At 49.9% G+C, this 12,853-nt stretch overlaps 1 protein-coding gene and 1 long non-coding RNA gene across 3 annotated transcripts in view; one reads left to right on the plus strand and one right to left on the minus strand.

The window, feature by feature from the left end:
* Positions 1-12,853, plus strand: part of KCND3 (potassium voltage-gated channel subfamily D member 3) — a 221,582-nt gene that overhangs the window by 50,105 nt on the left and 158,624 nt on the right. The window lies entirely within an intron of this gene.
* Positions 2,891-4,136, minus strand: LOC133088302 (uncharacterized). Its single transcript, XR_009700512.1, has 3 exons — positions 4,044-4,136; positions 3,188-3,223; positions 2,891-2,949 (listed from the first exon to the last, which is right to left on the minus strand). It is a non-coding gene; the product is annotated as an uncharacterized LOC133088302 (long non-coding RNA).

A 12,853-nucleotide genomic window follows, 5' to 3' on the forward strand; every position in this document is an offset into this window, starting at 1 on the left:
TCTTCCATCCCTTTCTTCCTTACGTGAGGGGTGGCACACTGTAGATAGTCTTGTGCTTTGCCTTTTTTTTTTTAACATCTTTATTGGAGTATAATTGCTTTACAATGGTGTGTTAGTTTCTGCTTTATAACAAAGTGAATCAGCTATACATACACATATATCCCCATATCTCTTCTCTCTTGCGTCTCCCTCCCACCTTCCCTATCCCACCCCTCTAGGTGGTCACAAAGCACCGAGCTGATCTCCGTGTGCTATGTGGCTGCTTCCCACTAGCTATCTATTTTACATTTGTGCTATCTATTTTACATATATGTCCATGCCACTCTCTCACTTCGTCCCAGACTTTTAACTTGGCAGTATGTTCAGGAGGAAGCTGGAAAACTCAGTAACAATATGCTGGGCTCAGCCTCCTTCATCACAAAGACAGGGGTGGGGGTGGGCCCTGGATAAAGAGGCCACTCCCCGCAACACACTCACACTTTGGTTAAAACAAAACAAACCCATAGTGTCACGACCTTTCTTGCCTGGGTGTGTGCCCTGCCGTGGCCCTCTCCCTGACACGTCCAGCATGGCAGGTTTTGCCGGACCTTTGTCATCCTAATAAATGAAGGGAGAGACCTGAATCCTCATGTGGCTGGTGGAGAAATTGAGGCTCAGAGTTTTTGCATCATTTACTCGATCGCATGATGATTCAGCACGGAGTCAAGCCAAGACTCCTAGTTCTTTGTTACACTTGGGCACAGTCAGTGATGCTTTGTAGAGATCAGTTTACTGGGTGAGGGTGGAGCCTCAGCCGACACCCGAGAACCAGAGGAGGTAGGCCAGGGCCCCAGGGACAGCGTGGGCAGGGGCCTGAAGCCCCTCGCCCAGGTCTGGGGCTGGCAGGTTTCAAGGTTCATCTGCTTGGTCACTGATTCAGTTATCCATGCCACCAGCACTCACAGAGCTGCTGGCACCATGTGCCTTCCTGCAGAGAGACCTGAGTGAACGCTTCCCGTCCAAGGATGGAGAATGCCATTTTAGGTGCCCTGTTAAACAGTGAAGGCCCTCTGCCCCTGGTGGGTTTGGGTCCAGCAGTCAGTGGAGTTAGAAAGTGGACGAGACCTTCTTTCAGGGTCCCCTCCAGCCCCAGGAATCATCGACTACTAACACGGGGAGATTTTCTGTTCGTTGTCACCTCGGTTTTCAAGCCTATTTGCTGTGAATCCAAAACCCAAGCCCAACACAACTTACTGTTTGAAAAAAAAAAAACACATCAAATCACATCAAATCACCTCTCTTTGTCCCGCATTCCGGCAGCCTTTCTAAATCTGCCTACCTAATTAGCTTCTTCTCCTAACCCAAAATATGATTAAATCTGTATTAAAAATATCTGTGCAGAGTAGGATCAGACACACCTGAGCATTTTCTAAATTTAGCAAAGGACAATAGGCTCTGGGTTACTTTAATTGGGTGCGGGATTGCTGCAGGAATACATTTAATTTGGATTTCCAGAGCATTTCTCTTTGTCTCCTGCCTTTAAATTGCGTAGCAGAGGAAGGGGGAGCATAATGGGGCCCGTTCATAACGGCCCTCCCTCCTGACTTATCTCGGAGCTGAATGAACAATGCGCGGCTGGTGGAGGAGGGGACAGGCGGGAAAGGGGTATTCCTGTCTGCTTAGCATGGCTTTGACTGGTAGCCAGGCACAAGCGGGATGGGCCCGGCTCTGCAGAGAGAGGCAGCTGTGGGATGCTAGCAGCATCTTCCTTGTCACCCCGCTTTCCCTGGGAGCTCCCAGTAGTTCCCTCTGCTTTCTGGTGCTGGTGGGAGGAGACGCTTGCTCAGAGCTAAGTGGCCATGCAGTTGGGACAAGCACTAGACATGAACGATTTCAACCAGGACGTGCATCTCCAAGGCACCTGCCAGGTCCTTTGCTGAAAGATGAAATAATGTCACTATGGTATCATGTGATGGCATCCCGCCTCCCCTCCCCCAGGAGATGCCAAGGCAGGCTTCTTACAGTGGGCTTGAATGACTTCCCTGATTGTACCTATCACCCTCCATTGTTGGCGAAAGAAAGAAGCCTGGGAGTCCCAGCATCTGGAAACCACTGGGGTGCAGTCAGTCTTGCTTCGTGAGAGCCCTTTACTGAGGAGGTGGGGGGTGGAACCCAGCACGGTGGAGGAGGCCTGGCTGCCCAGGAACCAGAGGTGGGCAAGGTTGGGGACTCGCTGGCTTCCTCTCAGCGTTCTCTACTCCCTGCTGGAATTCTTACACCAGGTGCTTGCAACTGATTTTCAATTTGCAAAGCAAAACAAATTTGCATTAATCGGAAAAATCCACAGGAAAGGCTGTTTAGATTTTAATGCAGCTGCCGGGAGCCTGTTGGATTCCAAGTTTGCAGGAGGCTCTGTTAACCCTGATGTCATCACAGGCTTGTTATCTCTCCTCTGAAACAGTCCCATCGGTGAGCAGAGCTTTCCTCCCCTGGCCGCAGGCTGTGTGGCCTTCTCCCACACACTGGAAGCCAGGGAGGGAAAGCTGCCACGCCCCACATCCCATAGCCCACTGTGACATTGCTCCCAGGAAGAGTTGTGAAGGGAGCATTATGAGGTCTATGTGGGACTGCCCTGAGCCCTGGGGCCAGAACACTTGGGGGGGGGGCCTGTGAGCTAGACTCAGCCCCTCTTCTGAGATGTCATTCCCGGCTGGCCCCTGCCTGGTGCCCGCTCTGCCTGGGGGCTTCCTGCTCCATGTCTGCACATGGTATCCAGACAGTGAGAACTCATCTTAACCTCAACTTCCACAGGTGCAGTCAGGGTGGTGAATTTTTCCCCAAACCAATTGTGCGATGCCTTCTCTAGCCATACAGGAGTGGACCCCACAGCCCGGTGCCCTGCTTGCGTGCAGCTTCACTACGGCTCCTCTCTGTGGAGGCTGAGCGTTAGGCACTGACGATTCCGTGTGTCTGTGCAAAGGAGAGAAGGCACTTAGAGTGGAGCTGTCCTGGAGATCTTTAAGGGCAGGGAGATCCCAGCCAGCTGAGCCTCAGGGGCAGGAGGTGAGCCTCATTCCGGGGCCCCTTCTCCTTCCTGGGCATCATAGCCCCCTCCCTCTGGGCCATTCATTTAGTTAACAGATATTTTTTAAGCTCCTATGTGACAGGCACTATTCTAATCATGAACAAAGTAGAATAAAGTTCTTACCTTCATGGAGCTTATATTCTAGTGGGGGTTGATAACCTAGAGATACATAAACCAAAAAAAAAAAAAAAAAAAGAATCCATTGTCAGGTGGTTGTCAGAGCTGGATGAAGGAAAGTAAGTAGAGTTAGAGGGCAGAGCCTGGTAGGCGTCTGGTAGTTTTCCCATGCGGCAGGCAGGAAAGACCCCTTGAGAGGAAGCAGTAATTAGTAGGTAGTGAGGGAGTGAGCCATGCAGGTGTCTGGGAGGAGAAACCTTCCAGGAGTGGAAGTGCAAGCAGGGCCACTCTTTGGGCTCCAAATACTTGGCTGTTTGCTTTGTCTTCCTAGCAAAGAAAAATGCAATGCCAGCCTGGCAGCCAGCAGGTTGATATTAAGAAAGATTATGTGAAATCAACTATACTTCAATAAAACAATTTTTTAAAAAGAAAAAAAAAAAAAAAAAGAAAGATTATGCTGTGTGTTGACCTAAGAGGGGAGGCTTTGGAATCGGATACACCTAGTCCTGGATCTGTGCACTGACATTGCCAGCTGTGTGACTTTGAGCACATCACTTAACCTCTCTGGGCCTCAGAGTCCTTAGCTGGAAAATAGGGAGATCATGATAGTTTCTATCCCAGAGAGGTACTGTGACAATTAAATAGGAAAAGAGATGTAGAGCACTTAGTGTAATAACCAGCCCATTTAGTAACTCGCTAAATGCTATTTGTTGCCTTTGAGGAAAGATAAATGGAGTGAAGGGAGATGCATGTTTAGAAAAGAAAGGATGGAAAGGGGAAGAGACCAGGCATCTTCCAAAGGGAACACTTCCTAAAACAGGTCAGCTCTTAAGAATCAGAGCAAACGAACGCTGTTCCTCACCGGGGTGATGATCCAGCGGTGGGGCGTGCATCGCTGCCTGCGTCAGCCCCAAGTGATGAGAGGAATTCAGGGATGCCGATTCTGTTCCCAGGACAGCTTCCTCCTAGAGCAGCAGAGGGAAAGCCAAGCGCCAGGAGAACTGGGCCTTGTCCAGGTCTAGCCTGGCTGGCCGAGCCACTTACCCACTCTGGCCTCAGTTTTCTCTTCGGGAGAACGAGGGGAGTGGGATGGCCTTCCAGGTCCCCTCAGGGCTCTCCCTGGACCTTTCCAGGGGACAGGCACCTGTGAGGTGGTAAAAGGGTCAGGCTCTGGACCACACACGTCTGGTTTTGAACCCAGACCTGCCAGTTCCCAGCTGTGTGACCTTGAATGTATTACTTGCCTCATCTTTAAAAATAGGAAGACCTTGAGGTTTAAATGATACAATGTGTATCAGGTGCTGTGTCTGGTGTCTGGCACATAATGGCTCAATAAATTGTAACTGTTAACAACTACTCCTTCTCCTGCTACTCTTGTTATTGTTCTTATGCCCTGTCACAGAGCAGTGGGACCCACCCTAATGTTCTCCCCGCAGCGACTCACTTGAGGGAACTTTCTGCTATGGGAACCACAAACTGTGGAGGGTAGTTGCATGTGAACCATTTGGTACTGACATCAGATAAAATTCAGTGCAAAGTTACCCTGATACATTGTTAATGGTATGCATAATTGTTTCAGAGCTGCACAATAATTAGGCATAAATGATAAGCTAGGCATGTAAATGAAAATAATTAGTATATGTAACAATTAGGCAAAGAAGGCCTTTTTTGTGATCAGCTGGGAGGAGGGAAGATACTAGGGCTGGGGAAGAGGATAGGATGGGGGAAGAATGCCCAGGCCCCATCCTTTTATCCCAAATGGGAGGGCTGGTTCCTTTTCAGGTCATATCTGGGCCAAACCCCATTAGCCACCCCTACCTGCCCTAGGTTCCTGTATTAGGCTCTGACAAACCACTTAGCCAAGCACTCTTCAAACCCTGGACTTGTGACAAACGAAGAAAGAGCACAACTCATTGCCCCTGGGAGTTTCTGGGTGCCCAGGTGGGAAGGGACTCCTTTCTCTATTAGGAGAGTCAGTGCCTAAAACAATACCTGGCGCTTCCAACACATCTGTTGAATGAATGAATGCGTGCTTAGACATGCCTTTGGGTGAGATGTTTGCAACTGAGAAGTAATGGGAAGAAAGGGAAATTGGGGCTGCGGGAGAAGAAGAGAGGAGGCTAGCAGTGAAACTTTGGGAGGCCCAAGGGCAAAGCGGTTAGGAGTGTGGGTTATGAAGCTAAACCTCGTGGGCTTCATTCCCTGTGCAATTAGCTGTCCTGTGCCTTGCTTTTCTGCCCTGTAAACTGGAGACAGACTGTGATACAGATTAAATGAGTTAAAGTAGTTAATACATGTAAAGTGCTCAGCCCAGGGCACGGTGCACCGTCAGAGCTAAATAAAGCCATTTATTAGCCATTTTTATGTACTTTTTGTAAATATGAGTGTCTTCCCTGCAACTTAGTGGCAGAGAGGTGGGCAGTTCTGACACATGGGGCCCCTGGAGGAGAGAAAGGACAGGGAGTTGCACGCCTCGCATTCATCCTTCCCTTCACTGAGCACACATTTACATTACCAAGCACCACGTGCCAGGCCCTATCCCAGGAGCTAGCAATCCAGCAGGGAACAAGACAGGCAAGGTCCCTGCCCTCTTGGAGCTTACAGTATAGGAGGGGGGGGTGGGGTGGGGGTTCATAAACGTGAATAAAATACACAGTGTGTCACTTAGTGCTAAGTGCTATGGAGAGAAATGAGCAGGGCGAGGGATTAAAAAGAGCCGAGTGTGGGCGTTGGAACCAAATTGGCTAAAAACAGTGGAAAGGCCACAATCTTTATGCATCTGCATAAGTGTGTGTGTGTATGTTTACTATGTGGATTTTCTGTGAGGATGCTTTAAATCCCAGGCCAGCCGGAAGCCTCTTTCTCCCCACCACCCAGCCTGGGTTTGCTGGGGAATGCATTATACTGTTCCAGTGTCTTACAGATGGAAAACCAGTGCCAAGTGAGCTGCCCAAGGTCGCATAGCTTGTAATTAAGTACTGGGCAGATCACCTTTGTCAATCTAAGAAAACACATTTGTAAAATGATAATTGTTGACTTTTGGGTAGTGTTTACTGGTGAAAGGCCCTGTGCTAAGTGCGTTATTACATTTTTACTTCCTTTAAGGCAGGTGTTCCTATCCCTTTTGCAGATGGAGAAACTGAGGCCCAGAGAGGTTTCGTCACCTTCCAAAGTTCACACAGTTAGAACCCAGGTCTGCTTGCGTCTGACTCCAGAGCCAGACCCTGTCCACCACTAAACTGCTAGTAAAAAAACCCACTGTGACCCCTCCAGTGTTAAATGCGGAATTAGAGTGAGTATTATAGTGGGTAAGAACACAGGGTCTAAATTCATATTCCTGGGATTTAAATCCTGGCCCATCCGCTTACTGGCTGTGTGACCTTGAGCAAGTCTTAGAGCCTCTCGGTGCCTCGTCTGTGCAGTAGGGGTAGTAATAGTAACCTGTCATACTGCTGTGTGAGCACTGAATGAGTTAACCCCTGTAAAAGCACTTAGCACTGTGCCCCGCACAGTAAACACGGCATGTGCCAGCTGTTATTATCAAGAAATGTAGTCACGACTTCCTGGTGCCCAGCCCCTCCTGCTGGTGGCATAACCAGCTGACCTGTTTGTGTAGTGTGGGGTGACCCCAGGCAGGGGAGGTGTGGCTTAGCTGGGGTTTTCTCTGATGGGGGCCCCTTACACAGGCAGGACCCGGGGCTGCGATCCTGTCTCTGGACTGTGGCTGACAGCACCCCCTCTGGATCATCTGGGTCCTCTTGCCTCTCCCTCTCAGCACCAGAACATCACTCAGACCCCCGGTTCAAAGCCTGCCACTGTGAAGGGAGAGACAACTTCATCCCCCAGAGAAACCTATCAGCACTGCCAGGGCAGAGACCCTGTTTGCAACTGCTGTTGTTCCGCGTGTCTCAGTATCGGGCATGATGGCACACATTCTGGAGGTGCTGAATGCCAGCCTATGCCAGTGGCAAGGGGCGTGGGCAGCCCTGGAAGGGAGGAGTGAGGCTGGCCAGTGCCTTCCTTGCTCCACCCAATTCCCCACCAGTGGGCCAACTACAGAATCAAGGGGGCATTTGATGTGAGGTCTGAAGCATCACCTGAACCTTTCATGCTGGCCCCTGGACATGTGGGGTAGCCCAGGATGTGGAGACAAGATCAGTGAAGGCCTCGGTTTCAAGAGGCTCCACTCATCTCTGCCTCAGAAGTGTTCAGGTACCAAGTGCATCTGCGTGTCAGGTCTGGCTCCTCTGCCAGTAGGAGGCAGAGGTCAGGAAGGAGCATGCTGCTGTCCCTCTCCGGGTCATAGCCAGAAGCAATACGTTTTTTCCTCGAGGGAAATTAAAGAGTCAGGTGCAAGGGAGCCTGTGTCTGGAGAGAAGACAGGTCAGCCTGTTATTTCTCAAGTACATCGTGTCCCGAAATAGCCCAGAGCTGTGGCAGCCCCAACTTTTCCTCCTAAACTAAGACGGTCCAAGGGCACCCTTGCCCTGACCCTCCAGGTTGGCAAAGTCCTCACGGGGAGGCATTTTCTAAGCACAAGGGCCCTCGGCTGCTCTGCTGGGATGGCTGGGCCACTGGGCAGCAGCCCCAGAGCTGAGCTTCCAGCCAGAGGCTTGGTTTCCTACGCACATGTTAACAGGCAGAAAAGAAAAACTCTGGTGCTGAAGTGTGAACTGGAAATGCTTTTGAACAATCTGTTCAGGCCTGATTGAACCCTCGTCTCTGCCTCTCTTAAGTGAGTGATCTGCAGAGTCTAATGTTCCCCGAAATCTTCCATGCTCCCTGAGCACCACGTTTATTGCTTTATTATAGCACTTAGCACGCGTTATTGTAATTATTTGTTTATATGTCCATAATCATCTCTTCTAGGCTGTCAGCTCTGCAGAGGGACAGCTTGCATTATTCACCTCTGTTTCTGCAGCCCCACGGTCACTGCCTGGCACTTGGGGCTCGGTGACTATTTGTGGAATGGGAAGGAGGGAGAGAGGGAGGGCGATGGGATGCACAGCCCTCCGTGGTCGGGAGCCACTTCCTGTGACCACTCACCTGCCAAGGGAAGACTGCTTAGGGCTGTGCTGGTGGTCCTTGCCTCTGGGAACGTCCCCTGCCCAAGCGACAGCTCGTGAATCCCTCCATGGTTTGAAATCCCAAACCCTGGGCATCTGCCTGGCAGCCTCCCACACCTCTGACCAGCTGCCTCTGGCCAGTGGTGCTCATAGCAGCACTTCTGCCCCCCACTGCCTTCAGGAGGAGCAAAGTAAGAAGGGGGCAGGTACCCACCTGTGCAACAAGCCCTGCATCTCTACTGAGGGGCTTGGCGCTTCCGAGGAGGTATTAAGGCCCCCACTGGTTTTTCATTGACACAGAAACACGTGCCGCCTCCTTCACTGGAGATACAGAAATATATTTCCAAGATGTTGACCCAGGTGTTATAAGGCCGGAGATTAGAATCCTGGAGATGAAAGTGGAAAGGTCACACACACACATACACCACACACACACACTCAGCCCTCTGAGGCTGGCGCTCACTCCCCTCCCTCCCGCCAGCCTGGGTTGGATCCCAGCTGAGGGCCAACTATACATCAAGGTCCTGGCCTGGAAGCCTCAGTGGGACAGCCACCTGGAGCTTGTCGGAGACCCAGAGGAAGGCGGTTTGGGTAAGCGGGGCACAGAAAGGAGGAGGAATATGGAACGATCTGGGGGCTCATCCTAGCTTTAAAGGACTCAGCCCTTTATTGTGGAATCAGACGGTGATGCCTGTGCTGGGCCAGGAAGCAGACAGGAAACCACCTTGGAACGCACGCTGGGTGTTTGACGCCGGGCTAGACTTTCATGCACCCTCGTCTACCCCCATGAGCCCACCCTCTCCACTCTACCACGTTGATTCTCGAGACTGGGCCTGGGCCAGAGGTCTAAGGGAGTCCTGGAGAAGGTGCCTTGACTCTTGGGATAGTTGAGCTGTAAGGGGCCCTAGAGGCCATACATTCCAACCCCTTATCCTGCTGGTGGGAAACTGAGGTTGAGAGGTCAGGCAATTTGAACGTGGTCACCCAGCTAGTGTGGGCAGAGCCAGGACAGAACCAGGCCTGTTGACTTTTGGTCCAGAGTCCGTTTGGAGCTTGCGGGGATGATCAGATCTGAGTGTGTGTGCCTGGCTTATCCCCAGACATAGGCCTTAAAGGCCAGGCCCATTATTTCTGTTTCTATTTCTTGCAGAGGAGACACTCAATAAACATTGATTGGATACTTTACATCACTATCTCATTGAATATTCACAACTTCCATATAAAACAGGGATTGTGCTTCTCTATAGATGAGAAATTTATAGCTCAGAGAGGTCAGGTAACTTGCCTGAAGTCACAGAGCTATTAACAGCTAAAAACAGAACTTACAGCCAGATCTGACTTCAGAGCCAAAATATATCTAGCAAATCCTTCCTATATGCCGGATACTGTTCTGAGCCCTTGTATGTTCCAACTTAACTAATGCTCCGAATGACTTATGAGATAAATGCTGTTACTATCCCCCTTTAAAGGCACAGAGAGGTTAAGTGTCTTTGCCAAAGTCACACAGCCAGTAATCTTTCTGACTCAGAAGAACTCACTATTAGTAGTGTTCTACATATACTCAGTAAACATTTGTTGGATGAATGAATAGAAGTACAGGAGTAACTGCCGGGGGATCTTCAGCTATGCTCTTAGCACATGGGGGGCTGGTTCATCAGAAGAATCTCTCCTCTCCCAACCATGACCAGCACCATATCACCTCTCCTCAAAACACAAACTGAAAACCACTTAGCTGTGCTGGAACTGGCTGGAATCTCAATTTTACCTGACCTCAAGGCAGAGACTCAAGGCAGTTCTTCCTTTCCTCCTGCCAATGCCACCCTGCTCATGAATTAAAGATGCTGCCTGTGGCCATGGCTTCGTAATGTCATCACCTCCTCTGCGTTCATCTCCAACAAATTAGGGCTGCCTAGAAGCACTCTTGGGCTTCAAGGCAACAAATAGTTGGAGACAGAAATGTCTACAGAGTGAGTTTTTCAGCTGCCTTGTGAACAGAACACCCATGACTGTTGCAGTAACTTAGAATTGTTTTAAATCATTGTTTACCCACAGCACTTTCCTGCTATCATTACCACCATAAAGCCTTATAGGCATCTACGTTATCTCCCCGGGTGCTCAGAGCCCTGGTTTATCCTGTTGATCTTCCTAACAGCTCTGGGAGAGGAGAGGCCAGTATGCTCTTTCAGCTCTTATGCGAGAAGGAAAAGTCAGCTCTGAAAATAAGCAGTAACTCCTCCTATCCAAGGCCTCAGACACATTAGGGGGTTGATGGTGCTGTAGAGGGAAAACATCACTGGGAACAGTTGGGAGACACGTACTCCTCTCAACCTTCGCTCTGCCGTTAACTAGCTGTGTTACCTTGGGCAAGTCACTCACTCTCTCTGGACTTCAGTGTAGTGACAAGTTAGGACTAAAGTGAGTTCTGAATTAAGATGTGGCAGATGTGGGTGGTTAGGAGCACTTTATTCAGAAACTGGGGCTTGAATTGTAACTGTGCCATCTCCTACCTGTGTGGCCTTGGGCAGCGTTCTACACCTGGCTTATCAAAGCCCAAGTTCAAACCAGGGAAACAGTGGGGGAATTTAATGCAGGGAATTGGTGACCAGGTGATGAAGAGTGAAGAGCCAGACTGGCGGTGGAGAGGTAACCAGAGATTAGCAGGAAGCCACCCCTCTTAGGGGGAGGCTGTATCACAGGAGGTCTCCCCTTGGCATCACACAGCAGAAGGTGAAATTATGGTGCCCTGTCTGGAGGGAGACATCACACACAGCAGAGAAAGAAGAGAGAAATACCCTGACTCTGGCTTCCTCTCACCCTCCAATTTTCTGCCAGGGCCTCCCTTTGGCTGAATCCAGCTGGAAACCAGTTGGTACAGGAACCCAAGAAATGTAGCTTATGAGGGAATGCAAGGCATGGATCTGAGGACCAAAAGGCGCAGGACCAGGACATTCTCCTTGCCTGAGTTTCTTCACCTGTAAAATGGCCTATCTCACTGTGCTGTTGGGAGGACTACGTGAGATAATGCATGTAAAGTCCTGGGTGATTCACGTTAACAGTCAGTTGATGAGAACTCTGAATTATCAAGAGTTCATTCCTTTGTAATTGACTAGGTTTGTATGCGTGCATTGAGTGCTGCACTTCCCATGGGTAGAGGTTGTATTTTCAGAACCAAATGACAAGGGGATACATGGGGAAAGATCTTTCACTCATTCAACAAACTAAATAACAGAGACTGTGCTAGGCCCAAGGGATACAGAGATGCATAAATAAATAAATAAATAATAAATAAATAAGATCCAGGCATAAACTGTGGGTTAAATGGTAGTTTTTGCAGTCAAATAATTTTTAAAATAATTTTTAAGTCATTTGCAAAATGAAGGGTTTTGTCCAAAGAGCCCCGGATGAGAGCTCATGTTTCCCAGCTCTCCTGTTTATCCTTCTCTTCATTCGTCTCCTTTTAGTCCACACAGCCCCTAACTTCCCTGCCTTATCTGCGCTCTGGCTTAATGAGCCCTGAGCATCAAGGATAAGTTTGTTCTTTCATGAACAGGTCATTCTGTTTGTTCCCTGCAAATCCATTTGTATGCTTTGCGGCCTGCCCTGTGCCCTGGGCTGCATCCCCAGTGCTCCCTTGACATGTGGCATCCAGGTAGGAGGACAGAGAGGCTGGGGTAGTTCCTCCGCTTCCTCGCTGCTCTGGGCACCACTCCACAGTTAGTGCACGTGCCCGGCAGCCCCTCCTCCCTGGCTCAGCTCTCCATGCTTGCTGCTCTGTCCCTTGGGCCTGGCAATAGTGACAGCCTCTGGCCATTGCTAGTCCCCCGTTACCTCAGCAGCCCTTTTTGGTCCCAGTAATCCTGCCCTCACCCCTGTAAATGGTTTTTTCGTCAGAGCCTCTGGAACCAGGTGAGATGGGGTCTGTTAACTGCCTGCACCTCACTGAGTGGTTTAATGGCAGGTATGAAAGCCTTTACGCCATAGGGCTGGAATACAAAATAGATCTTAAAAACATTTAAACAATAAAAAATAAAAGCAAATTCCAGGGAAACTTTTTTTAGCTGTAGCCTTGGGCAAGTTACTCAACCCATCTGAGCTTCTTTCTTCAATTGGTTCACAGAGTTAAGAATAAGAATAGATGTAAGGCTCCTTACATCGTGGGGTCATTATAGAGGCTGAATGAGAAATAAATGAGACAACTTGTGAAGAGCACTTAAGCAGAGTGGCACAGAGCAGGAGCTTAGTCGTGTTCGTTTTCCTTGCTCCTGGGGGCATGGATCCTGTCTTTTCCCTCCTGGAATCCCCACTGCTGGGTTTGCCAACGCAGAACCTGGCACCGAGTCAGCATCACCAACATGCAGGGTTTGGGGAATGAAGGAGCTTAGATAGGAAGATGCTTTACAGTCTCCTTCCTGGGGCCAGAAGAGGGATGGGGTCAAGGTGAGAAGTGTCTGGACTGTGACCTTTCCCCCAGGGAGGAGCCCCAGGGCAGGGATGCCAGGGCAGCTGCATGCGATCACAAAGAGGGAAGCGGTCTGCTGCCCGGGAAGGGGTCAGGGCACACACACAGCTGCGGGTGGCAACGGGGTGGACCTTCCGTGTGAGTGCG

This window comes from Eubalaena glacialis, chromosome 3, assembly GCF_028564815.1.
Source record: "Eubalaena glacialis isolate mEubGla1 chromosome 3, mEubGla1.1.hap2.+ XY, whole genome shotgun sequence".
Lineage (NCBI taxonomy): Eukaryota > Metazoa > Chordata > Mammalia > Artiodactyla > Balaenidae > Eubalaena > Eubalaena glacialis.